Source organism: Solea solea, chromosome 2 (assembly GCF_958295425.1).
Source record: "Solea solea chromosome 2, fSolSol10.1, whole genome shotgun sequence".
NCBI lineage: Eukaryota > Metazoa > Chordata > Actinopteri > Pleuronectiformes > Soleidae > Solea > Solea solea.
In genome coordinates this window covers 32,569,708-32,596,894 of record NC_081135.1, presented here as the reverse complement: position 1 = coordinate 32,596,894, position 27,187 = coordinate 32,569,708, and positions in this window count along the sequence as shown.

Below are 27,187 nucleotides of genomic sequence, written 5' to 3'. Positions count from 1 at the left end.
AGCAGTGTCACGAACGGTCCCCACAGCAGGTGTGCGCAGTAAACGTTACGATGCATTATGATGTATTACCTTAAGCATCCGGCCCTGTGTTACATGTTTCTGTGACCTCAAACAGAGAGTAAACACCCTATTATTTGGTGAAAGTGCAGGGATATGAACGAGCAGCAGCTTTAACAAAGACTCTCAGGAGCGGGAAAGGCAAACTGAGTCCCCACCTGTCCTACAAGGACTTGGCTGCCTTCCTCCTCCTCTTCCCTCTTCCCCTAAAGTGAATTCCAACTCTGGAGGAGCTCCCAACTATATGTGATATAGAAGTTAATGGAGACCAAAAACAACAAAAGTAAATCAATAAATACTTGAAACCAGCTATGGCCACAAAACAATGGTCACACTGACCTTTTAACCTTTTGGACAACACGTCATCCAATCTTTGTTATGGGCAAAAACCTGCTTTTGTAATTTCACAGTCAAATTCAATCGAAAATACATTTTCTCCCGGGATTCCCGAGGTAGTGTACTGTACAGGATCAGGATGGACACACAAACAAAGCCTTTGGCCACAGCTGTCAGCTGCACATAAAAGTAATTAAACCATTACACAAATAAGATAAAGAGAATAAATTAAACAAAAAAAAAACTGTCCCAACAACTAAAGGCTATTTTTCTGTCTTTCATCAACTTGTGTGAGATAATAGGTAAGTAACTTAACAGATGTCGCCTAAATGGCAAAGTGGAAATGCATTAAGCGATTAATTACTTCATTAGCCTGCTGCTGTTCTAATTATTGCATCAATAGTGCTCATTAAATGATTCTGACCTCCACATCTTCTGTCTTTGTCTGCCTCAGTCTTAATCCCCCAACCACAACTTCAGCTGCGTGTAAAAGTAAAAAGTCCCTCCACACCACACAGCGCAGGACAGAAAACTGATCAGCTCATTACGAGCTTCAAACCGGAGTTCGCTTCTGTGGGATCCATTAATCTTTTCCACGCCGCTGCCCATCAAGTCATTTCTCTTTTGAGTAGAACAATAGCCTGAGAATGAATCATGCACAACTACAGGTACATTGCCAGAGCCCGTTTCACTCGTGTTATTAATATTACCGTGATTATTAATATGCTCGGATAGATGGCGGGGATGATGTGAAATGCTAATCCACGATTATTGCGAGTGCTATTCTGTCACTGGCGGTAATCACCAGGCAGCTCTCAGTGACGTGGAGATTCAGAGGATTTCACCACAGTCAACAGTGTGGTCACACACGAGAACAGGAAATGATTTATTATTTTTAAGATTTAATAAAATTCTGCATAAAGACAGTGAAGAAAATTAATTTTTGAGATCTCATATTATGGCACAAGGGCAGCGTGTAACGTGTGGATGAAGAGTGTCTTTAGCTCCGTGGGGACATGATACGATGGATGAGGACATTTCATTGAAATACTGAGTAATGTGTCCATATTCACATTCAAGGGCGTACAACCAGATAAGTTCTTGTGTTTATGATAAAAACAAGCACAAATTTGACTTGTCAATTGCTTATCGAGTGATTATTCCAGGCCTATAGCTGACCTTTAACCCCTATGCGATTTTATCAGTGCAGTAATAACAATTTATGTAAAAAAAAAAAACTTTTTCACGTTATTTGTTTTTAATATTTGCCATTTTCTTCTGTTTGACCATATAGAATCAAGGTATGAGTGAGGGGGATTTTACTCTCTCCTACATGAAGGTACATTTCCACTATATTTTTTGTTTTAACCTCGTCCAGTGGACCCGAACAGCACATGTGTAATATTAATGTGTCGGGGTCGCGTGTGAAGTGTGCGGTCATTAAAAATATGTCCGTTTTATGTTCTGCACTGAAAATGATCTGTGAAGGCCAACGAGTCTCAGGTTGTAAAATATGATAATAAACGGTCGGGTTTTTCTTTTGGCAAACACTGGAAATGGGTCCCACGGACGCGGACACCACCCCGAAGGTTACATTTTAATAAGTGTTCAGTTTCACAGAAATAAATGAATCCCATGTTTTAGACAATCATTCACTGGCAAAGCCTTTGTCACTGACAGATTTTTTGATGAAATGTTCTTGGGATGTAGATCGCGGCTCAGAGAAGAAATGTTTAGATTTCTGTGTAAACAGTGTAAACCGAAACTGTGGGAAAGCGAACGGTGCTGGCCGAGGTTTTGTTATATTCAGATTTACTGTTGATACGACGCGCTTCTGCTCATCTACAGCAAATCGAAATCTTTAAAGCGCAGAACGCGCACAACGTCTGATAACAGTTATGGTGCAACATGAAAGTTTTCCCCGCTGTGGTTTACTGGAGGCGGTGGGTGATACGATTGGTCACTTGCCAAGAGCTGCAGCCATCACAACATTTCTGCTGGTAAGGAAACAGCTGTTATTGATAACGATCGCTGTGAAGCAATAGCAAAAAAAAAATGTTATGATCTGTGGGGAAGAATAAAAGGATGGGGGGGGGGAGACAAGTCAGAGATCATCAAATACAACAACACCAAAGGCTGAGCTATTGTCCAGTTTCATCATCTGCCCTGTTCAGAGCCGACATGGACCAAACCAAGCACACACATCCACTTTGAGTCAGCACATGCTCCCTGTAATAGAACACTTTCCAGTGCAGTTGGTGGCGCGCTCTAGGCATTTCTCACACACACACACACACTCGCAGTCAATTCCAAAATTAACAGTGAAATTATTTTTATTAATTAGATTTAACAACTGGGTGAGTATGTTAAACTCCTCCTGTGCGGAGCAAACACCATAAGGTGTCGAGTCAAAGATGATTTTGTATGACTTATTTATTTATTTATTTATTTATTCATTCATTCATTCATTCAATGTGTCAGCCCCCCCCCGGTTCTCCCACACAGTACCAGTGGCCTCGGGCACATTAAATTAGCCGCCAGGTGCTGTTTACGTCTTTTTGTTGTCTCCGGTCAGAAATCACTTTAGCGATAAACGCGGGTAAGTTACGTTGGGTATCTTCAATTCGAAAGTCTTCGTGCATTTTTCCTCTCTTCTTCTTCAAACGAATAAGCGTAAACCTGGTGGAACAAACACAGAGTGAATCATTTAACCTTTACCGGCACAGTGGACCTATACTCACACGCTTGATAATGCAGGAATGATTCTCAGCTGGTCAGATTTGACAGCGCGTGTGCATGTTCACGTCCGACCCTGCAGCAATTCCCCTCGGATTGCTCTTGTAATTAACGTGACCTTTAAATCCCTCACCAAATTGCTTTTTAATCATGGTTTCCGATTCATATTTCCATTGCCAAATATCTTCCAAACTGTTGTGAATCAGTGGTTTACATTCTGCTCACACTGGTTTACATTCACTTCTGCAAAATGATGGATGGATGTTCCGATTTGACATAACGATGCAATCAACTAACAATGAATTCTATTGAATAAATACACAGGATGTCAGGAGGGGCTTTGAACACGCTGCTTTCTGAAGAAACACAAATTACACAAAAACTAAACATGCAATGTCTTTTTTCATAGATACAAGTTAACCTGAACTGCAGCTTTCCCCACTTCTTACTTGTGCTTGAGTCTCTTACATAATAATAATAAACTTCGTTGCTCTTTGTCTCAATGATTCATAACTCTTACATATTAGTCAATACATATTTGTATCTGTGCCTTACTCCAAGATACAGTATGCTCTCTCTTTGACCTCTAAGGTTGTTAGGCCAATGAAGGAATGCTGCACATTCAGAGTTGTCTTCGTGGGAGGACCCGTCAAGTCCTGGTTTTAGAAGAAGATGAACCTTCAGAGTCATTCTGACATGACGGTTATCTGTCCTCCCTCATGATATGAAATAAGGGTTTTTTGCTTTATCTATGTGCGTGTGAGCGAGAATGCCAGAATTCCTCTCTCTTAGGTTGTAGTAAATCCATATAGTCAAGTCAGGACATCTGGTCCTCATTAAGCTCGTTCTTTCTTGATTTGACACTGTAAATTTCCCAGAGTTCAACTTCAAGTTCAGTCACTTTTCTAAACATTTCTGGAGAAGTGTTTTTTTTTGCCCCCCCCCCCATCACTCAGCTAATGACTTTCTGCTCATCTACAAGGCGAACACAGCATGACCAACAGCTATCAAACTGACAAAGACTAAGTTTACCAACTTGGTTTGATTTTCTTCTCCAGTAAATATCCCACAATACTCACAGGATGTATGATATGTGATCACGGTGGTGGGAGTGGAACCAGAAAACACAAGTGATGGTGATTGTAAGTGACAACAGCAGGAATAATTCAAACAAACAAGCAAACGATAGAAAATAAAAGACATAAGCACATAAACTACTGTAAACGTCAAATGAATCAAAGAAGTTAAAGATTCATTCAGGTTTCAGAATATCAAGTACTTATTTTCAAAGTGTTGCGTCACTGACATTGATCACCTATTACACAGCAAACACCACTAATAGAAAAATAAAAATAATAAAAAAAGATCCAAGAGACATCTCTCTCCCTCTTATTTTGCGCCTGTTCGCCCCTTAAAGCCACACATGTGAAAATAATCTCTGTTTTCATCTCTGTCTGATGCAGACGCCTCTCTGTCACACGACATTTAGTAGTCATGTGGACACGCTCTTTCATATTTATGGCAATAAATCAGCCCACAAATGTGTGAGTCATGGCGTGTCAGCCCAGATGGATGGTTAACTAAACAAACACAGACAGGCCATTAAAGCCACAGATAGATGGTTAGACCAGCGAATATGAAGACAGACAAGGTAAACAAACCAAAACCTTCTCCCTCTCTCTCTCTCCCTCTCTCTTTTACCTTCTCTCCGTATCGTGTGGTACGACTGTAAGCGCTGGGAATGTGCAGCAGGCAGCCCGGGCCCGAGAGCCAGTTACTCAGCCTCAGTGCAGACACAGTCCATTATTCTGAATGATGCACTGCTGCAATTGGTATGATTTCTTAATGACACTGCTAAGTGATGGAAACAAAAGCACATGGGGCTGTTATGGTTGACCAACTTGTGAACTTTGGGCTGAGCTGAAACCCAGCAGAAAGCAGTCGTCTGTTTGCTACATGCTGCAATGCCTTTAGGACTTCACAAAGAAAGCAATGATCGCCATGTTTCATTAAAAAAAATCTTTAAAACACGGCAGTATCATGTCCTCAAAACCCTATAAAACACAACGTTAAAACACAATGTGTCATCGGGTTAAAAATACCAAAGGATTAGCCTGCAATGTTTGGTCTCAACCCGGGGCCTGTTGCACCAAACCAAAATAAGGGATTAAGGAAGGATGTGTCACTTACCCTGGCTGAACTTAGCCTCAACTTAGAGTTGGTTGCTCAAAAGCAGGGGTGCATAAGTCACCATGCAGATTTATTCTGTGCATTAACAAGGATTTGTTCATCCTGCTGTACATTCAGGAGACACAAAACTTTGTGTGTGTGTGTGTGTGTGTGTGTGTGTGTGTGCAGGAGATCTGCTTCTCATCATGGTGAATGTTGGGCCCAACATTAGCTGCTTCTGATCTGCAGGGTTCGGTCCACTCTCTCCTGAGACGACATATCTGTTTCTGCGTTGCTCGATGTTTAAATCTCATTTACTTTGGCTGTGTTATTTCACATGGGAACAGGTAGGTTATAAGAAGCTTGTCCGAGGCTGTTATCTGGAAACAGCTTTTATAGTTTTACATGGGGGGGGGGGTTAGCCATTGGGACTGAAACAGCAGACCAAAACAATTAGATGAAAGTGGCTGAAGGCTGAACAAGCTGCAGAGCTTGGTGTTGATTCTCAGTGGAGCTGACGATTGAAGCAAACCTTTCCAATCATGCTGGGTACCTTTTTGTTTTTGGACACATTTTCAAATCTCAGTCAGGAAACTCTGCCTAAGTTTAGACTTTGGGACAAATTTGGCCAAAAAATTTGAATTGTATGACAATTTAATAAGCTGTTAAGCAGTTTTTAGCATGATATTACAATGACGGAAATAATACTAGATCAGCAAATAAAGCTCTATTGTTTTGGTCTGTATTTCCACTGTATTGTTTTTACGATATTGACTTTATTTCACTGGGACCTTCCAATGGGTCTTTGGAGTTTTTATCTTTTTTATTTTGAGTTGCCAAATAAATAAGCTGATTTTTTTTCCCCGCAGCCTTTTATTAAAATAATATAAGATGTTACAGAAGTTGGGGCCCATGAAAAAGTTTTGGAAAACACTGGCACTGTATCACATCATTTCATAGGAGCTGCTTTCAAAATATTGGTAACAGAGTGGAGTGAAATAGATTTTAATGTTACACTTTCAAGAGCACTCAAGAGCAAAATGGCTTATTTAACATAATCTTCCTGCCAATGTATGGGTCGGTGTTCCTCTATGTTGAAGCACTGCACAGTACTACAAGAGTATTGATTGTATTATAAAAGGTTTTACCAAAATTTCTGCAACATCATTTAACCACATAACGAAAAACAGCACCTAGAAGCTATGGAATTAAGGTGAGAATATTGTAAATCCAGTGATTTGAGAGCAAACTCAATCACTGCACATCCTCTAATCTCAGCTTTGATGACATTTGATATTTTCCTGTAGACTTTGCACCAAGAGAGAGAGACGGCACTCCTATTTGCTGTTTTAAGCAGCTGTGTTTCCACATTTTTTTGGTGTCTATTAAAGCACTGGTGACAACAGCGTACAGTGCAAAGCAACTGAAAAACTGAAAATGCCAGATAGCAAAAACACTGATGTGTCAGCATCGCATAGATCGCCTCAGGTCATCTGTCACATATGGTGCGAGTCCCAAATCTTGGGCATATTAAAAGGACAGCTCAGGTTTTTGAAGTGTGCACGCTTGTGTAAGGTACCGACACGTCATTATCACACTAACTTCTCCGCGCATGTCGCAGTTTCTGTGAACCAGCCTCGAACCCGTATGCTCACTCTCGCTGATCTCATGGCTGCCAGCAAGGACAGATGGGGAAAACAGATTTTTAGCCACAAGCCTCTTCTAATAAAATCTACACCTGCTTATGTCAGTATCTTCACACTTCATTCGCCACTTTTTCTGAAACTGAAGTTCGTAAACTTCCATCCATCAGCACATGGGGGTCACAAGGGGGTGCTGTGCCAATCTCAGCTAACATAGCACGATAGGCAGAGTACACCCTGGACAGATCGCCTATCCATCACAGGGCCACATATAGAGACAAACAACCATTCACTCTCACACCTATGGTCAATTTAGAGTGTCCAATTGACCTAATCCCAATATTGCATGTTTTTGAACTGTGGGAGGAAGCTGGAGAAAACCCACACACACATGGGGAGAACATGCAAACTCCATGCAGAAAGACCCTTCTTCCAACCGGGGTTTAAACCTTGCTGCAAAGGCAAGAGTGCAAACCACTACACCAATGTGGCCCCCAACCCAAAGTCTATTGAGAACAACTCACACAGGAGTATTGCTGCCTTCATTACAAAGTTCAAATATGTTATCTTGTGACTTGCGTGTTTGAAATCTGTCTAACGACAGCACACTAGACATAGGAAACATGATTGTTTTGGGAGGTGGCAAAGATCCCAGGAGAGTCCACAAAAACAGTAGCAAACTTGGCAAAATCAGTGTTCATAATGTGTTAAGACCTGATACAACCCTGAACTATTCCTTTGACACACAGTAATCAGCTATTTCTCCGGTGATGCTCTGGACTGCAAAAGCCAGCATGTATGTGTTTCTGTCATTGTCACAGTTGATTATAAACACAGCTGGTGTTAGGTGAGGTATACCTGGAGAAGGCTGTGATTGGCTGGCAGCTCCACTGTGTCTCCAGTGCAGCGTGTGCACCTGGTGCCACTGGTGCCACTGACAGCACTGTCATGTGCCGAATAGGCAATGATTTATGAAACGAAATCACAAGAAAACTAATTAAAATTGCAGTTGGCACAATGTTCACAGCACCAGTCTGTGTTGGACATGTTTAAATGGGAATGCTTGTGCCCTACTCTCCAGTTTTAAAAGGAAATTGGATGCAATGTGGTTTATTTCATTAATGTGGAGCTAATATCAAAGAAAGACCAGCCAGACTTTGCAGAATCTGCCACCTAATGCATTCTGGCACCAGCCTCGCACTGTTGTACACTCCTCAACCGAGAACATCATGCAGCTCAACACTCTGGACATGAGCTGCAGTGACAGGTGCTTAATGGCTTAATCATAAGTTTAACAATGACTCACAGGCGTAAATGCAAAGAGAGTTGAGAGAGGTCTCTTGTTGGAAAATAAAAGGAGGGAAATAATGAACACAAACAAATCAAGGTAACTTTTTTCAATGAAACCCCCTTTCAGTGAAAAGGGGTCACTTCACCATCTGTGTCCCTGTGATGGACTGCTGAACTGTCCAGGATGTAAAAACCTGTCACTGGGTGTCAGCTGGGTTTGCCTCCAGCGACAACAATGAGCTCTCCCCCCAAAATGAATAATAACCATCTGTGTCACCCTTTTTTTGTCCTCAGCACGTTAACTGTTAACGATAATCTAAATTTTTTCTGCCACTAAGGGATATTTTAATAAATATGTACTTTGACTTTGACATTTTTTTAATTACTATTATTGTTTGTTCTTTTTTTTTATATCATATACTTTCTAAGATAAGATAAGATAGTCCTGTATTTTCTTATATTCTCCCTCTCCATCAGGTGGTTGTACAGTACACGTTAGTCAAGTTGACCCGTAATCCTTGGGTCGTGCAGGGTTATCATAGTGTGATATTATAAAGTAGCCTACATCTATCACACATCAGCTGCCCACAGAAAATTACTGTACATATACTATTTATTTATATAAACATTATACATATACTCATTAGCACCTTTATCATCAATTTACAATGGTTTCTTTAGTCAATTTTCACTTAAACATGGACAACTTCAATTGGTATTAAAAATAGGTTAGTGGGTCAAGTATGGCTGGATCGTCACAGCTTGGATCTCGTGAGGAGTTGAATATAGGTGTGAGTAATCCAGAAAACGTGTTATTCTAACCGTTTATTTCATTTCTAATTTTTAAAATTAGAGTTAGAATTTAAAAGACATTTAAAATAAAATAATGAAGTAAAACCTATTATTTATGTGCAGGTAATGGTCCATTGATACAGTGTTGAGACAGCACAGAACTTAATTTGAATGAAAATTAAGAAAAATAAAAACCCCACAGTAACCCTAACCCTATTAAAGAGAAATTAAATACACAAGAAGCATCTCATTATAAACCTAATGATGCCACTTCCATGCGATGTGCACATGTTGCCTTTCACTCAACTGCTCTTCACCGTCTCTTTAATGTTTTGGAGTGTTTTGTGTGTGCACAGCCTCCTGTCAAGTGTGTTTTTAAAGTTACAAAAGTGGAAGAGTGGCGCACTCTTGCTTTCGGCGTGTGTTTTGTGCATCAGCAGTGATAATAAATGAGGCTCCTGATCTCAATGAGCCCTCTGCTCGGTTATGCAAGATCAAATCAATCCCAATAATTTACCCATTCAGCTTTTAATGTGTTTTCAAGATTCACTTTCAAGAAGAAAGTGAGAAGTCTATGGGATTCAGTTTCCTCTGACACTCCCTTGCAGTGCAGTTAAGTATTTATGGATCACCTGAGTGGCTTTGCCTCAATATATTTTACTCATAGTATCTTCAGAGCAGCTGGAGTTGAGTCAGATCCACCATGAGAGGTACAGCGTAGAAGCTGAGGGTAAGCTACAGGTCTTTTGACAGTTATGGGGCCCTAATAGCACGAGTGCAAAAAAGAGGGAAGTTGACAATCCTGCGGGGAAAGACAGAAACAGATCGGTGGGAGACAGAGAAAGAAAAGGGGCAGTATAATGAGAGGAGAGACAGCAGGAGTGCTCGTGATGATGTCCGGGAGGAGACACTTTGTAGTAGTCAGTTGTTGGCATACACTCCCACTATTTTATTAGCCTTTTCTGTGCCTTTCTGCTGATTCCAGGAGAATATGTTGGAATGGAATGGATAGCTCCCATCTAAAGAGAGGAAATTAAGTAATAAATCTGAATTTCTAGTGTGATAAATGTAGACAATTGTCTTTAGATTACACAATGATAAAGCATTTAGGATGAGACATTTCTCATCCACTTCTTAGTTACAGCAGTGCATTGAGTCATAAGCTAATATTAGTCTGACTCACCCGATTTACACGGGCATTTTCCTCCTTAACGTTTCCCGAATTCTCTTTGGAAACAGCAAAAACCTTTAAGCTATAATGCTAGAAAGCTTTGATGAGGAGATAATGTCCCATTTTTTTAGTTTTTTTTTATACTGCAGTACAGGGACTAAAATAATGTGTAATTGGTTGTGTTTTCTTAGACTCACTCTGTAATTGTTGGCCACTTTATCCGCCATGTGAGGGTTGTGAGGGGGCTGGAGCCAATCCCATCTGACTTTAGGTCAAAAGGCGGTGTGATGTACAGCCTGGACAGGTCGCGAGTACATCACAGGGACCTGTTTTCTTACAATAGTTACAAATAATAATGAATTAACATCAAAAAAAAAGAGAAGAAAAGAAAACAACTGAATTCCAGGAAACATAGAAACCTATTTCCTTTTTGGCAGACTGTACATAGGAGCAAATCTGGACCAGAAAAAAACATATTTCATGACAAAAAAAAAGTAGCTTTACCAGATGGCAATGTTCAACTGAATCAATTTCCAATGTTATTAATAGGTTTATAAATGAATATGACATATTGTATTTTATATTGATATTATGCAGCATATGACTCAGTGAAAGCACACTCTATCTTATTCCCAGCCACATTGCTTGTTAATGTTCACATCGTGACAAATGTGGGAACATTAGCTGGCCACGTTTTTTTTTTTTTTTTTTTCTTTTTCAAAGATGTTTTTGACCTCCTTATCGGGCACATAATTATTTATTATTATTTCAGGTGAATTCCATTATTTTAACACGTCCACGAGAGTAACACAACATTTCCACAAAACTCACTCGATGTAAACTGTGGGAATAAGCCTTTCATTTGGTGCCTGTTGTATTTCCAAATTCTCTTTGAAACGGGGAACAGCAAAAAAAAAAAAAATTGAAAAAGCTTTGACAAAGCTTTATTGATGATTGTTCAGAAAATAATTATGTTTTTTACTTTTTGAAGAGAAAATTGGCCGTTTTTATGACAGCGCTCCACTGCCTGAATACTCAATGTTCCATACGGTCTTCAAAACAGAACATTGCACAACCTCCCGTTTTGCATCCTCCCCCCACTGTATACAGCTTAATTTCATGTGGTATGAATTAAGGAGGAAAGTGTGTAATGGAGAAATCAGCATTTGAGGGGTTATGTCGCGATGGAATGTGAAGGCCGGCAGAGTCCAAGATGTCGCTGGTTATTTTGGCAGCGTATAAGGTTGCAGCACCATGACTGACAATTGTACACATGGAAATGACCTGCAGTGTTGGAGATCAACGCATGTTTCCAGATTCTTAGAGGAATACTTCACCAATTTGCGTTTAGCTTTGTATTACGAGAATAAGGGTTTCGTTTTTGAAAAATTGTGCTTCCCAACCTCAGTTTCCCCTGAGTCGAGAAATACCTTTATTCTTTTTTTATTATATACCCACCAGTCACACTAACTGATCTAAGGTTCGGCATCGGTTTGATTCTTGACATTCACACAAACACCTACCAAAATACTCCTATCTTTTACACTCTCTCTCTCTCTCACACACACACACACCAAAAGCCACACTATTGCAGCTGGTAAAATAACTAATATACAGTATTAGCATCAATACTTTAACTGCTCAGCGACGCTTAATGGAACTCTATACACTGGGACAACTACTGCCTAAGTGAATCGATATGAAGAGCACTAAAAGAATTCATCCTGCACCGAGGCATGCTGTGCCGTGTGCTTTGCTCGAGAATATTTCCGGACACAGAACAGACGTGACGTTGATGTGAGATGTGGCGTAAAATGACTCCTCAAGATTAGTGTCACCCAGACCTATAGCATGTTAGCGTTTACAACAATAAGTGCAATCACGAATCCCCCCCCCCCCCCCCCCCACCTTGGAGAAGTGCAACTCCATTTCATATCCATTAACAAGGTCCTTCCGTAGCCAGAGACTCCGTATCAATTTATTGGATAGTTTAATGTAATAATGCATAATGCAACAGGACTAATTGGCAATGGCTGCAACAAGAAGGGACCAATGCATTAAGGAGGTACTTAGAATCAAAAGAGGATTTGTTAAATGGTCCTTCAGTCTTGACCGAGTGACAAATTAATTCAGAGAGACACTTTTTGGAGAGTGTATCACTTCACTGGAAGATGAATCCCCACCACACCACCCCTGATGTTTTTGTTGCCCAGAGATAAATCCATGCCAACGTATTAAAGGTGTTCTGGGAAGCTCAAAGAGTGAGAGGGGTGTACACTTGGTATATGAGAGCGATATTGCGTTCCAGTTCAGGGGTATCAAAACAATGCCTGGTAAAATAAAATCAATACAATCAAATCATGTCTTATTCAATGTGTTTTCGTGTTACTTACAATAGTTGCAAATAATAATGAAAGATGGGGGGGAAAAACAGAGGCCATTGCAGTCGGGAGCACATAGGGATAAATCTGCACCACACACATATTTCATGCTAAAGAGCTGGAAAACCTTTACCAGATGTCAACATGGAACTGCATTTCTGTCCAACTATATATCCAGTGAAGAACATTCCGTCATACATACATACGTTCAGCTACATTGCTTTTTAATTTTCACATCATTGCAAATGTCCATTAGCGGATCATCCTTTGTCTAAAATGCTTTGACCTTCTTTTCAGACACCTTCACTTTCATTTGAGGTGGATTATTATTATTATTATAGTAACATAATATTTATAATGTATTTTTTTCTTCACTTTTCCCTTATAGCACTACTAATAAAGAGCATTTCTCAAAACACTCATTAGCATTTTTCTGGCAGTAGCCAACGTGATGCCTTGGCCTCTCATTAGTTGGACTCCATTTGCCAAGGGATGTAATAACTCAGGCCTAAAGCACGCTTGGCCATTGTTAACATTCAACTTGGGCATACTAGTTTTTTTTCCCCTTGCTGAAACCCAGAGACAGATCTGGGGATTTTTCCTAAGGTTTACAACAAAGCAAGTAGCAGACGACATCTCCATACTGCATTGAAATGAAGCTCCTAATCGTATGCACAGAAAGTTTTAGAGGGGATAGAATTTCCTCTGTGGAAAAAACCCAAGAGCAAAGCCTGACATTCAGATAATTATTTGCAAGTGAAATGGGCTCTGTCACAGGAAATTTCACAAAGAAAAAATCATGGCAAAATTAATTTCACAGGTTGACGGCACATGGAATAAAACAAAAGCCTGCACTACTGCAGAGGAGCATCTGATTAGGCCGCAGTGATTGATTCATGAAATCAGCGGTTGCTTCGGTGTGGTAATATGGGATTAACCACTTTGAATTTTTTATCACAGACAAAGTGCATTTTATCCACAAAGATATAACAAAGGTGACCAATGAGCCGTTTGTGTGGGCGTTAAGTGGAGCTCTTCAGTTTCTGTATGACTTATTCAACGGACTCTTGTCTTTGCAGCAACTGCGCTTGAGACATGGGGAACATCGAACATGGGACACAAGGAAAAATCGCCACTTAAAGTAACACAAAGGTATATATATATATATATATATATAGTACTGGGTGAATGGCAACCCTGTCAAATCCTGAGTCCAGATTGCCTAGCACTGGCGGTTTGAGCGGGTTTTGGATCGGACTACGATGACACAATACAATATTCTTCTTTATAGGCTATTGCACCTGGTCTGGAACATTGGTTGCAACAGACAATACTTGTTTGCCAACTATAGGGGGACCCTGAGAGCAAATCCTACATTGGGTGCTTATATGAGATATCTCATTATTATTGTATTAATTATTAATGTGTTATTTTGTGAAAAGGTAAGTAACACAAACTTAGCAAACTGGGTAGCAGTAGATCAGCATCCCTGTGAGTTAAAAACGCTAACTTTCTCTATGGATTTTGTTTTAGAAGAGAACAGTTTTCACAGCAGACAATCAGACACCTGACCTTGAGTTTTAAAGCAGACATTTCTTATTCCAGAAGATCTAACGTGTCTGATCCTCATATTCCCTGCACTGTGCGGTTGTTGTTTCATCTCAGTCCCTTGGCCAGAGCGTCCATGTAATTACTAACACATGGTCACCCAGGAGGCCCAGAATCATCCTGCCACTCTTTGAGCATAACTGATATTGAATTGCATTTACCCGCTCATCAGAGAGAAACCTGTTTCAGTGACTCTGTGAACAGATGGCCACGGGATGGTGGAGATAGTGCTATTATTCAAAGTCTCTCACAGAAGTGGAAATGCCCACTTTTTTTTTTACTCATTAGGAGAGCTATAAGAAAGAACACAACAAAAGTGTTGGAATATTTGACATACGTGCTTCAAGGGCCAACATTTGCTGAAAGAAAGTTATTTTTCTGCCCAACAAACCAACAAACTGAAATCTAAACGCTGAAGATGTGAGTTGAGATTCGGCTCACGCTCTGTTTTAAACACGCCTCACACATCGGCAAATGAAAGTAATATTAATGTGACATTCCAACTAGTGAAACGCTCCCACTTCTCTTTGACTTTGTGCGAGTATCCTCTCATTTTCTCACAGAGAGTGTTTACCAGACGCAGAGAGCATGATGCTAAAGGAAGAAAGAAAAGAAGTGTAGAACTTCTCCTCAGGCAGAAGTGAAGCCGGGTGGAGCAGAGGACGTTATCTGCATGCATTTGATGAAAGGGAATATTAGTTACTGTTCGTGCGCTCTGCTGCGAAATAAACTGAATTGCCGTTAAGAAAAAAGAACTGATGGATTTCCAGTGTGGAATATGAAATGTCTTTCTGTGACATTTGATTAAATGGCAAAATAGAAGTCAACACAATAGAAAAGCAGGAAACCACTACAGTACATGGTCTGTATTTGTATAGCACTTTTTCTACTCTTTCATGAGGTTGTGATATATATATATATATATATATATATATATATGTATATATATATGTGATATGAGGTTCTATCACACCTCTCTCATACCCATTCACACGCTGCCAGCACAGTCATCAGGAGCAACATGGGGTTAAATATCAGCAGGTCGACGAGCGGAGCCGGGAATTGAACCCATAATAATCCAGTTGAAAGACAACTCGCTCTACCACTGAGCCCCATGGACGACTGAGTCTGACCAGAACAACTGAAGTGGTTGTTATCTTGGAAACCACCACTATTTATATTATTATTTGAAATCTTTAGGTTGTAATATTTGTGTAAAAAAAACACAGTGTGATCCTTTTATAATGCATGATTATTGCAACGTTGATGTGATGGCACAGGAATTTAAGTAATGGATGGGTTACATGTACCATGTCCCTTTAAAGTTTTGTAATTTGCTTGTTTGTCTTAACAACAGGAAAGTGAGTGGCTCTGTTGGACTATGACCATTTTATTTAATTGATTTTATTTTGTGTATATTACATGTTTAATACACTATGCAAATTGATTACTTGGGATAAAGGGACAGAGTAAATAAGATTTTTTGTTCTGCTCCTTGTTATTCAAGACTTGGACGATGTTGTGTTTATATTCCATTGTTGTTGTTTTTTTTATTTGTGAATGAAATGAAATAAATAAACTAAACTAAACAAAAATTGAAATATATAACTTTTTAAACTTGTCATGACGATAACGGAAACTGAATGTTGCACCCTTGGTTTTCACACTACAGCTTGAACAGGGTTTTCATGGATGAAATGGTGACTCAATTTACGGCATAAAGGAACTTTGTGATTCCATAATCCATTTTTAATGACACAACATCTGAGCCACAAGACCTGTGTTCTTACAAGTGTCTTGCGACTGCTGCGTCTTTACGACAGTAACCTAACACAGAAAGCCAGGGACACACAAGTTGACGGTTGCATCTTTACATACGAACATATGAACAGTAAATATTTATAACCAACTGTGGCTTTCTGAGGGAAAGGGGTATTCCGAGCCGCCGGATTAGAACAATGTAATCTTCAAATCCCTTTATTATAAATTTGCGTTGGGTGAGCTTTATGACAATTGTATAGCCCGGTTATTTTCAGCTGCTCGTGACGATTTGGGTTGTAAAACTGACAGAAATTTATGCCAGGGCGAGAATAATGAGAATAATATAATTCCCAGAACCCTAATAAAAGTGAAAGGATGAAGATTTAACCATCACAAACCCATGAGTGCACAGAAGAAATGCGGCATAAAAACAATAATCATTCTGTAGTGGTAATGGTTTGGTGCTGTGATCACACAGTGGGAAAATGCAGAGTATTCTAATTAGACCGATGGCTGATTTCTTGTTGTCATCTGCTGCCAATGATTTATTGTTAATTAAAGCAGTGGTGTGTTTTCTTCATGTCTATAATGAACCACTTCAGTGTAGAAGGCAAACACACATTTGGCATGATGCTATCCCCAGTAGCTTACACCGATGGTTATCACACACACGCGCAAGGTTGTTTTTCACTCGTCAGAGCCATTAAAGAGACTTAACATACCATTAGTAAAGATGAATACACACATAGATATAATTAACTCATGTGAACAATCACTTTATAATTAGGTTCAAAATAGATCAGGACTTCATTAGCCACTTGCTCATTCAAATTAAGCAGACTGTTCAAGTGGGGCACATTTTTTACATGATTATGAGGATTATCTTCTTGTGTGAACACCAGTATGTGAATTAGTTGCACTTCTTTCATTCTGCGTGATTGATTTTATGTATAGTTGCTTTTGAGGACTTATTTTCTCATATTTTGCAATTTTGTGTCTATGAAAGGTGCTGTACGAGTAAGACGTACTTACTTTTTGACCACTAGTGAGTTGCCACAGCCAAAGTAAGTCATTATTAGACTTCCTGGTCTTTGTGCCAGAAATTAAGTGATGTTACGTTCATCGAAAAGTAAAAATATGTAGATACATGAATAAAAACAACTCACTGTGTCAGGTTATATGAAGCCTGCAGCTTTTCTGGTGTTCCTCTGTGTTTTGGTTCCTCCACATCACAACACAGTTTCCAGCAATGTCAGAGTTGATGTTTGTGATTAACTGATGAAAAAACAAATAAGTATCATGTCGAATCAAGAAAGAGCTGTTTGGTGCAGAGAAAAAAATAAGAGAGAAAGAGTTGATTACTAATGAAGAAGATGAAGAAAAAAGTGAGCAAGACAAAAAAGACGAACACCGTTCTGCTGTTCTGTCGTCCTGTTGATTCAAACATGGAGGCAATATGATAAAACTATCTTAATTCCAGAATAAGCCTGAACTAAACATGTTGGAAGATGTAAAGTCAAACCTGTGTCCTGCTAAAGGTGAGCGTCGCAATGTTTAGTCTACAGTTCACAATAAATCAGTGACAGAAATAATGGTGTAATTCAAGATCTTGTTTGCAATTTGACTTAGAATATCAAGTACAATAAAGAAGAAGAAAAAAGAAAAGAATAATAATAATAATAATAATAAAAATCCACCCAGCCACTGGTACCCTTTCAGGCATCAGTGAAGACAGACAGGCTTAACAAGGTCCACAGAGAACGACAAACTGTCTTAGATGCTTAGAAGTTCTTAGAAGTTGAAGGAAAAACAAATGAAAAGCGTTTGACACACCATCGGTTTCGTCTTCATCAGTGAGCTCTGGCCTCTTGATAAAATTGATCCCACTTTTCTGAAAGCACTAAATTATTTGCCCATTAGATTCGAGATGTACTTGCCACTCGACCTGCTGCGTGTGATTTTTCCACAGGATAACAGCAGCAGATTGTTTTGCGACGAGGTTTGCTTCGTCATCACTATAAGGTTACATATGGACCAGGTTTCAACATAGTCAACCCTATGTTTACTGCTGAGGCTTTTCTGTGTTCTTTCCCTGGTTTCTTACTGTCCATCAGCCTGAACGCTAACACAGAATATGTGAAAGAATCTTGAAATATGTATTTGTGCCCCATCAGTTAAATGTGGAATGAAAACAGGTTTGGTGAATAAAGGAACCAATGACAGTGAATTTAATTGTACTTCTGTGTTCTAACAGACAGACATTGAAGTATTCATTGACAAAGAAATGGGCAAATACTGAGAGAATATCTCAAAATCGGAACTGCATCACTGAGACCCTACGGCATCAACAGTATATAATTGATGCCTTACTTGATCAGATTTTTTTTTTCTTCATCCTAGTGGGAAAGGAAATTGTCGAGTTTGAACAATTTAAATCTTGATATAAAACAATATATATATATATATATATAAATAATAGGCAAAGGAACAGCTTATTACTTTAAAATCTATTCTTCACAATCTATAGTATTGGATTTAAAATCCTTTTCTGCAGCGTCGCTTTAAATGAAATCAAACATCCTTATACATATTCTAATAATAAACACAAGGATGTTACTCGCTATTCACATTGGATAAAGACTCCCTTTGCTGTCAAAAACACATGTTTATGTAAAAGTACACATGAGATGATCCACGTTGAACTTGCCCTGCACGTTAACTGCTGTTCCAGGCAAAGTTTCAGGGTCTGAATACCACAAAGGGCTTGCACAGCTAAAGTTGTTTTATAAACTGCAGCACACTCTCATCTCAATCCCTCTCATCATCGAGTCTACTTTTATCCCTGGTGACACCCTTCCTCCCACTCGGCACTATATTTTACACGTTCCTTATACTCCGTCCTCTGCCATTGTGCCAATTTCTTCACCTTCCCCTCTGCAGCGAAGTTGAATTCCTTCCTCCTCTGCTGTACTCGACCACTTTTGTCTCTTAAGGATTCTCCACACCCATGTCAGCTCTTTAGTGCTCCTCCACAGGAGGTGTGTGATATATATGTGAGGGGGAACACGTCGACAGAGCGGAGCAACAGGCCATTCCAAGGATCCATGTTTGCCGTTCCCAGTGGAGCAAGTGGGAGGGAGTTGAGCACAGCGGGACGGCCTTTTCCCCGTCCCTCTGCAACCACAGCTTGCGTGCACTCAAGGTAGAGTCGATGTGTCCGTAAGTACGTTCCTGCACGCGCGCGCAAGCCTGTGTGTGGTTTCCCGGACCCATATGTTCACGTTTAACTCGGTCCACATCTGTGTTGGCAACAATAGCAGCTCACCCCACAGGAATGACCACAGTCTGTCAAGGATCATCACACGCATCCTAAATTTAAACGATGTGGGCGCCTCAGACTCCGACCTCATCCCGCTGCTCTGTGATGGAACTCGGTCGCTCATGACCTACACATTCAAATCCATCCCCTGCACGGGATTAAACGTGCAGATCTGCTGATTGCATCCATGAGTTCTGACCAAACTGTATTCCCGCGGGTGACATTACTGCGACGAGGTCAACGTTATTCAGAGGGAGAACGTTATGATCATAAATCGTACGCTCTCCTTTCATTGTCGGGGTAATTCCAAACATTTGCGAGAGAAAAAAAAAAAGGAGGAAATTGTTTTGCAATTTAGCAATTTGAAAAGAAATGGATTTCAAAACAACGACAAACTATTTCGATTCCAAATGTCCTGCTAAATTCCTGGAATTCTGTTTAGTGCGCCCTGTGGAGAGCGACGCACGCTCTAAATCCATTGCATATAATGATCCCGTCCTGAAGCAGTGAGTGAACAGTTGGCATTTTAATATCTCCAGCATGTTTTAAGCAGCTTTGACAATTTATCCAAGAGAAATGTTAACAGTCAGTGACGGAGAAGAGGAAGTTTCTTGTTTTGTGACCTTGATATCTCAGCAGAGAGCTAGCAACAATAGAGCTTCTCATATCATGTCACCTACGTATGATATGCTGACTGGTGAAGGAAATGTTTGCCTTTTGTTCACAGCGATGTCGGAAAGTTTGCACATCGAAAGCTGCAAGTAATTGACTTCTCATTGTGTTGGTTTTCCATTCAAGGTGAATTTAGCACTGAGAGTAAAAGGCGCTCAGTACCTTTGTGTTGATTAGAGTATAATGACCCATTGAAGAGAATCATTTTATGGCTGGTTTGCTTCAGATGAGACCGAGAAGGCTGATGGCGTTGCAGATGCTCCCAAAACGTTCTAAATCTCACATTAGGGTTTTACCCCACCATCATTTTAGCGAGACTTGCATTAATAATGCGTGCTCGGTGACATTGTTGGAAGGTTTGAGAGTTCCTGACTTTAACCCTTTATTGGGCAGTCTTAGAAAAACCTTTTAGAATTTCTAAATTTCAACCCTAGAGTGTCATTGCAGTCTTTTTCATGTAGAAAATCAAGACCAATGAAGTTACCATGTATGGTTCCTTGGCCGTCTGGGGTAAAACATGTTCTAATAGATGTTTATAGAAAAATTATAAGAAAAACACATATAAACTTCAAAAGGAACCTTTATTTTGGATATCCGCAGAAGTGTGTAAGAAACTGGAGAGAGCTTCTAATGTTGTATTTATCAATTCAACAGTTACACTCGTGGGGTTTTGATTGAAAGCCTCCAAAGTCAGAATCCGGCCTGGACGCGATGAGACCGTATAGCGTTGCGAATCCTCGCTCGTCCCCCGCAAAGTCGGCCGTATACGAAGCCGTACTGTAGTTCAAAGCATCCCGCTGAAGCTAACCCACTGGATTTACTTTGGGCTCATCCTTCATCTTAAGGCTTTAAACACAGACAGACGTGAGACCAGAGTCTATATTGGTTTGGTATTTCCAGGATGGAAAAGTGTACGAGCTGAGAGAGCTCCGTCGTGGACTGGTAATCGATGCACACATGACTTAACGGTCCCGATTGTTTAATATCTTGTGGGTTATGAGGAAACTTTCTCCGAGATCAACTGTCAGATCCCTGTTTGCTCAGAGACATGTGACTGAGCAAACACTCTATATTAATGATAGCTGTCAGAATCAAGAGCTATTTAACATGTATTTGCCTGGCAGCCGCTTTAATAAAAAAGGGATCCGGGTTTTATCGTTTATCAATGACAGTTTTCCCTATTCAAAAACAAACGCATTCATTTACTTTTGTGAAACGTGCAGTTTCATTTCCGTGAGCTTATTCATTGATCGCTGCATGCAGATATTGAATGGCATGTGGGTGCATTTTAGAAAATGCTTCGTTCTCCTGTGGGGCCTGGTCACTCCAGACTCACCATCCTGGGATATTCTGTGGGTTTAATTGATTTTCTTACATTTATCGAAAAATAAATCCAAATCCAAATGACGTGAGAAAGAATTCAAACGTGAGATGTCGCTCTCTGTTATTCTCCACATTATGTAGAACTCACACAGTCATTACACATTTCACGTGGCTCTGAACCGTATGTGAAGAACAGAAATGAAGAACATACTGTATAGATGTTTGTGGATGCAGCAAATCCTCTCTGGGTGGCTGATGGGAACTTGACGGCCTATTTAGCTCATTTGCAAATTGCCAGAAGGCGCATTCATGTAGTATGTTCTTCCTCCAACTACGGTTTTTCTTAAAGCTTCACATCATGACATAAAAAAGTATACAATTGAGTGTGTGTACAGTGGAATCATGAAATATAAAAAGGACTTTTTGACAGTTATGAATTAGCTTTAACCCTTAAACACGCTTGCACAAGCACACTTTGCATTTCAGGAAGCCAGGGAACAAGCATCTTAGTCACCCAAGAGGAGAGAGTTGGAAAAATGCCTGTTTTTGCACATGGAGACAAAAACTCATACCACATTATTGTAAATATGTTTTATACTGTTCAAAATTAATTCATTTAACTTGCAAATTCTGTTGATTGTGTACAATTACAATTGGTTTTCTCTAAAATCTATTTCCATTTTTTGTTTTTTTCTTCATTTTACATTGTTAATACACTATGCTGTATTAACAATAGTAAATAACTGCCAGATAGGTTATTCTGGCACTTTTAAGGTTAAAATAAGCAGGACATTTTGATATTGAGCTCAGTCAGGTAACAAAAACACAACAGGTCATACTAATCCCTTTCTCAACATTACTATGGTGGAGGCAAATTATAGCAAATTTCACACTTTAGAATTCTTGGACAAATTAACACTGGACGTTAGAGTCATTTTTATTCTGAATGACAAGCAGTGCCTAGAATCCTTCAATCACCGATAAGAAGTGTTTTGTAAATACTTATTTACTGCGGTAAATAATACCTCTGATGTCTTCAAATTGAGTCACAAAAGTACAGCCGAAGTGATGGAGAATCTCAGCGAACAACTTCAGCTGATACCTGCTGTTGGGTGAGGAAGGGATCAGCGAAGGAGCCTGCGGTGATTTAGAGTGACTTAATTAGTTGCAGTGTTATTGCACCCACCCCCCCTTCCCCCGCCCCCCCGACCCCAAACTCCCAAACAACTCTTATTGTCGCGCTTAGCTGGTGTGAAATTGTGTAACAGCAGTTGTCAGGTGTTTACGCCATGCATTCTCCCAGTGACTCCACCATCAACTAAAGCTATGTTCAGATAACCAGGCCAACGTGAATTTTGCACATAATTATTTTTAACCAAAATAAAAAAACTACATTATGGTTCAGCATGTACACAGAAGAAAATGTGAAATGTGGGCAAACACATGCAGATCACAGGCACAGTGATGTAGTCAATTGTAAATAACCACATTAATATTTTAGCAGTTTTACAACATGTTGGATGTGTTGGCTGCCAGCCAGAATACATTGACAATTCTTTGATCCTGGGGACTGAAAGAAGCCATAAGAGACAAACTTTGTGCTACCATGCAGGGTGTGTGTTTCCATACAGAGACCCCCCCCCCCCCCCCCCCAATAAATCAACAGGCTTTGTACGTTTCTGTGGCTACAAATGTCAGAATTCCGATACCATTAAACTAGCAATGACCGGTAAATATCCTGAGTAAACATTTAATTTAAGTGAATAACATCATTAATACTTCACAGGAAATTTGAAAGGGTTTGTTATTACATTACCCCTCTGACATGGCAGTGCTGATTGGTTTAGGAAAGGAGTCAGGCACACACCCCGACTGTCTGCACAGAATTAAAATGTCAGACTGTGCCGCTGAGTCTGTGACCTCCTGACCGCGTATGTAAATTGAGTGTGAGTTGACAGTGAAGAGGGAGTTGGACTCGTGAGAGGAAATAAAGCTGTTATTCCCCTTGGGTGGTGAAATGCAGGATTAAGTTCCGGATGGGCTTTTTTTTTCCCCCCTTTCTTTTTTTAATGATAATGATTTTCAACAGAGCACATGCAGAGTTGATGCTGGAGGCATGTGCTGTACTTTACTTTATCCATGTTGTGATTAAATGTTTAACGTTTGATATTCTAACAAAATGTTAAATGTTTCCGATCCTTATCGTGTTGAATTGTTTAAATTTCACACAAAAAAACAAAAACATCTTTAGTAGGATCTGCCGGGTTTCATTTGCAAAGTTATATCAACTATACTTTGATCATTTTATTTTACATGAACCTCTTTTAATCAGCTGAGCGACTGCTAAGCTCCAGGTGATGCCAATATATAAAAAAATGATTAAGAAAGTTGTGATTCAAAAAACCCCCATAGTACATTAGCACAGGAGATGACAGATACTTTTCATTATTATGAGCATGACAGCAAAGTTGCTGAAGAACATCACTGACGACACGTTTGCAGAAGCGCAAAAAACGCAAAAAACGTCGCATAACTACAGGAAAACAATCTGAAAAATGAAAGCTGAGACGTTGCACGTCAAAGCCAACGTGTGGTTATTACGGTAATTTCAGGAAGCCGGAGAATCAGTGTCTTTGTCGCCAGAGAGGAGAGAGTGGGAAGAACACCTAGGCGACCATTCATTGGCCTGTTTATGCACATTGAGAGACTCAAAAATTGTGATTGGAAATATGTTTTATACTGTTCAAATTTCATATTTAACACTCAAAATCTGTTGTTCTAGTACAACTGCAGTGGTTTTGCAAATAAACCTTTTTGTTTTGGGCAAAAAAATGGTCAAAAGCACTTAGTTACACGACATTCTCTCGTCCTTTTATGGTTTAAAATAAGCAAAAAAAAACATTTTGATGGTTAGGTGTTAAAGGGTTAAGTTTGTCACCTCCTTACATTTGGCTTTCAATTTGCTTCAATGAGGAACAGACTTCTCACTGATCTCAGCACATTTTGTCGTTGAAAAATAAACATCTTTATTTTTACTCGATACTCTCGTGTCTCTGATTCCCATCAAGTCAAGATCTGTTCTGCATTCACCGTACCAACACTATTTTGGGAGTCGCTCCTATGAACCATTTCAGAGGAATATTCCCTGTCTTTACTGTCAGAATAACAGAATAAAGTCACTCAAGACTTTTCTTCTAGACCTAGTTTTTCTTTTTACCCCAGCATGTGCCAGCATGTTCAGCTTTACTTAATCTGATTGCCAAGTATTTGTACAAGGATGGACAACAAAACAAAATCAGTGTGCCACACAAAGCCAGCGATGGCCAAATAAAGCTAGTCGATGCTGCTTTCTATTGACATTCCAGGCCTGGTTGTCAAATCCAATGGATTGTCCTTGTCTTGCTGTTTTCCTCCTCCTTAGCAGTGCCATTGACTCATTGGCTAATGAATTTGCCTCGTGTCACTGTGCGCGACAGCTGTCAGTCTCCATCTTGGCACATTACTCTGCATCAGGGGAGAGAAAAAGGCAGAGGCAGATCGATTGATGTTAATTATGCGGATGTAACGAGGGATGGAGCACACTGGTCTGTGTCTCCTCTAAAGGAGTCGATAAAGGTCAGGCAATTAGTTTTCTCTCCACAAGTTTTTCTTTTTTTTCTCTCTATTTTCTTTTGGGAATTCAATAATGTCACTCTGGAGATGGAAACTGCATCCACAGTGTTAGAAAAACTATCTGGTCTTAACTTCATACATCCTCAGTGCCCCCATTTTCACACTCCCACACTCCTGCACCAGAAATAATGGGCTAAAACTACTCTGAAGCACAGTGGTGAATTGGCAAGGGCAGTGCATGTGTATGTGTATGGAACTGTCACTTGTCATTTGTGACACGGGAAAAGATGTCCGTGGCTTAAATATTTCTCTTTTTGTCTCGTGTTTTTATCACACCATTCTGAGAGAAAGAAAAGGTTTTCCTCCTCATAAACGCACCTTAATATATGAAATCAACAAAACATACAGATTTCTGAGTCTATGTAACTGAAGTCTCACAGTCGTTGCAGGACTGAAGTCACAAAAAAGGGTATTAAATAATAATAATTAAAAAAAAAAATAAACAGGGCAAAGCAAAAGGTCACTGCTAATGTGTTTGAAATGGCTCTTTAAGTGACAGACTTTTAGCAAGTGAGCAAAAAATACAGGCAGAAACTGTAAAATAAAACCCAGACCATTAAGAAACCAGGAATAAAGTAGTAACAGAAAACCAGACATCTATGAAAATGAGTGTCCAATCAAGAAATACCAAACACGCCACACTGCGTATACAGCAAAAGTCTAAATTTAATCAATCAAATAAAGGGATCAACAAAAAAGCAGTTTGAGCTTCAGAAACTGCTCCTAACTCCTTTGTCATGAACAACTAAATTAATACTGGCTATGATTTAGAGAGGGCCTATAATTTCAATTTTACTACTTTTGATTGACTTTAATTTAATGTTAAAGGACTAAGTAAACATGAGTATGCATGCACTGTGGAAGAATTGGCCTGAATTAAATAGGCAGGACAAAATTTAACAGCTTATACTTATATATATATATATATATATATATATATATATATATATATATATATATATACATATACATATAAAAGTAAGTGTTAATTGGTACACACACACTGAGCATTGATATTTTTTAAGAGGAATTGCATATAAAAAAGAAAGGAGAGCAGGCTACACACTTATCTTTATCAGGGAGTTGAATGTGACTCTGGGGGGTGTGTGTCCACCTCTTACTGCATTTAAAGAACTTGCTGCGCTGCGAGAAATCACTGATATATGAAAGTCATCCTCCCTTAATACATTTGTTGTCAGAGTTCCCGGAATTGCTTTAAAATCTGCATGCAGAAGGGATTGGAGTTTGAACTTCCGGAGAGCAAAAAATGTTGCTGTATTACTTTTCTATGAGAAATGTTACATTTGTACATTCTGCACGAGGAAAACGTTTGAATTGACTGTTTTGCCAAATTGCTTGGTATACAGTATGTGCCACACCAGCATATGCAAGGTGATGCAGTCTCCAAGTATTTAAGGGGAGATTCTCACCTGGAGGTGTAAGGGTTGGTTTTGGCATGTAATGACAGTGACTATAGAAACAAGACAAATGGAAGGAACCGGAGCTTGTAACTGGAGGGTTGCTGGTTTTGAAGCCTAGGACAGGTGAGACTGAGATGCCCCTGAGCAAGGTAATCAATCCCCATTGCTGCCAGGGCATAAATGTGCCCACTTATGAACAACCTGAAATTTATTGAGGAAAATAAGTACAATTTCAACAATATTATTGTTTATCATATACACGTGTGCACGTGTGCACTATATTATAGTTTATCATATACACGTGTGCATTACAACTTCTTACAGATCCCAGTGGATCTACAAAAGGCACAGCTATCTGGAACTGAAAAATATAGTATTTCACATTAATATTAGAAATGTTCACAAATTCATCCTGTGGATTCATTGGGCCGGTTCTAGCCCGCGGGCCGTATGTTTGACACCCCTGGGTTGTAAGAAATTCTAAAGTAACGCAAGTAAGAGAGAGTGGGAGAGAAAATTATTTTCTTAAGTTTAAGAAAATGTATGTCCAGCTTTAAACCATGTGTTTTAATGGCACACAAGTCATTTTACAATCATTCCTCATTTGTACAAGGTTCTATACATAAAGAAAACTTCATTCCTTCAAAGCTGAAGGTGTTTTCCTCCTTCCTGACCTCTTGCTGAGGTTTTTTTTTTAAATGTTATATTGAGGAGGTAAATTTTCTGAAATGCTGTCAACGCTGTGTGTTAGTTTCCGTGTTTCAGTCTAGCCAATGACATGATAGCCTGCAGGTGTTATTATGTTTCTGTTTCAGCTGTCACACGGCAGCACACAT